Raw genomic sequence first — 2,703 nt, forward strand, 5'->3', positions numbered from 1 at the left:
ACACATTTTTCACCTGATCTTCTTGTTCACATGTTACTAAGTTATTTAATTCTGTGTAGTTTGGAACCCTATCATCTCTATTTTAAGACAATATCCAGATAGAACTTGTTAAAAGTTGCTGCTTGAGGTCACCCTTTTAGTTACAAGGGTCTATATCATGGTGTCCACTTCATGGGGTTATTGTGAAGACTCAATAAATTCATTGATGTAAAATGATTAATTCAGTGCATTTCTCACAGCAAGATTTCATAAATTATCATTATGAGGAATATTAAAAATATGTGACCTAATATCTTTTTGTCCAGATGATGTGTGTTGATATGATGGTGGAAATAACTTGCACAATGTCACATAAAATAATCCAAGAGAAGTTTGGTTGCCCAATTTTTTTTTGTCATTACTTTCTACCAACCTTATCACACTATCCCTGTAACATCATCTAGAATATATTCTAATGCTAGATATGCTGGACTTCATTTAAACATTCTTCAAATTTATACATTACTACCACCAGTGGGAAAATTTTCACAATTGCCCCAAAACTCTTTTTTCTCCCTTTTTCTCTGAACTCTTGCATTATGTCTCTTCTCCTCCAATCCTTTGTCCTTCTTCTATACAAGTTTGTTGAAAATATTTATAGCCTAACCCAAGCAAGGAAATTGAATGCATGGACTGATATTTTTGTTCTTTTGTGTACTTTTAATGCTTTATCCACAATCAATAAGTAAAGATAATTGATTGACCAAAAAATCACTCATACTCTAAATGACAATTATTCCACAATGATAGTTAAATTGTCCAGGAAATGATGATCATCCATGCTTCTTTGTATAACTTTTACAAATAAAGTGCTCTTGATTTCCTTCATGGATTTCCAAAAAAAGGGGAAATATTTTAGAATTGGAAAACTTGAGTTTAAGTACAACAACCCATCATGTGTTGCTTTAATTTTCCTAATATTTTTATGTATTGAATGCAGATGTTTAATGTGCCAGCTTACCTCTTATGATTTAAGGTGTATATGATATCTTCCAGCTTCAGGAATAGGCCACACAATTCAATGCCTGGTAAACTAGAATCAATTTTGGATATTCAGAAATATCAGGAAAGAAATACACTGTTTCAAGGGTACCTGCATAATCAATGTTTGTATACCTAACCTTCAATTGTACCCCACATCTTTATAATAAAATAATAATAATAAAAGAAATATACTGTTTCCATCACGAATAGTAAAACAACAAATTGCAACACTGCTGGTTATTGTTAGTGAACGAAATTGTCTAAAGTATTGAAAATAAAGCAACTGAAAGAGAAAATGCAGAAAGAGAGAGAGGAGAGGAAAGAAAGAGGGAGATGGAGAGAGAAAGAGAGAAAGAAGAAGGGAGGGAGAGAGAGAGAGAACGGAGAAACTCTCACTTAACTGGAGCCTTAGAGCTAACCTATTGTAGCTGAGTCTCACAATCAGTAAAGTTTTTATTTTGCTTGCCTTAACTGTTTGAATTGGGAGTTTGTTACGTATAACACAGAAAGACCTAACCATCAAAATCTTTTTATGCATGTTTTTATGAATTTAATGTAATTATTATGCATTAAAAACTTCCATCAGCAACTGCCATTAATTTTAGTCTTTTTAAAATTTTTCTGTATTTTGCTGTGTCATAAGCTGTTTTCATGTTCAGGTTTAAATATTCCCAAAAAGCTACATAAAAGAATTATGCAGAAACTATAAAGGCTAAGATACAATATTATTTATAAACTAAGTCCATTTCCTCTCACATGCAAAACAACATAACATACCTGATTAAAATAATTGGTTCTTTGTCAAAGTAATACTTCCCCCCACAACAAAAAGAAAAAAAATTCTTACAAGTTTAAGACAGCATATGAACTGAATTTATATCCTATATATAATGCATGCCTATTTTTATTTTCTATAAAAGACGTTAACAATAGTGATTGAAAAGTTCTATAATTGAGGCATTGAAAAAATTATAAAAATTCATAAACATTTCAATTGGTTTTCAAAAATTTCATGAGTGAGACAGTAGAACCAAAGGAAATATAATGAACTGAGGAGAAATTTAACACAAAATTCTTGACGACCTTGTATGAATACTCTCAACAAAAAGAGAAAAGGATCAACTACAATTAAAAATGTTGAGTGTGAAGTTCTGGTAAGATGACAAAGGCATAGGTGAAATTGTGAGATTCTCTGAATGTGAGTTCCCAAAAAGTCTCTTACTTTTCTTCCCCCATTCCCCTGCCCACCGACAGCCACACTGGTCTGAGGCCTGGGAACCCTCAGTCCCACGCAGGTCTGGATATTGCAGCCCCCAGCTGCTGCTGCTCCACTATATGTGACTTCTGCCTGCATGGGAGTCTTGGGTCTCGGCTCCCTCCCTGGCTACATCGTCTCACCCAGTACCCAGCACCAAGCCACCGGTCACCCAGGGAGGCTCTTGGCGCCTGCCCTTCAGAAATACCAGTTCTATTTCTGGCTGAAGTACCCTGTGAGTGGCCCAGGGACAATCTCGCCACTCACCACCTGCCCTTTGGAGCTTTGGAGCTCTGGAGCTCTGGGCCCACCCTGGCTGAGGCACTCAGCGGGTGACCCCATGCTTGTGTAAGGGAACAGCATAACTTAAGGAGATGCTGATTGGAGGTTCTCAGCTCCAGAGGAGGGAACTCCCAACCCCCTCC

This window comes from Carlito syrichta, unplaced genomic scaffold, assembly GCF_000164805.1.
Source record: "Carlito syrichta isolate Samal-C Ts95f unplaced genomic scaffold, Tarsius_syrichta-2.0.1 Scaffold315630, whole genome shotgun sequence".
Lineage (NCBI taxonomy): Eukaryota > Metazoa > Chordata > Mammalia > Primates > Tarsiidae > Carlito > Carlito syrichta.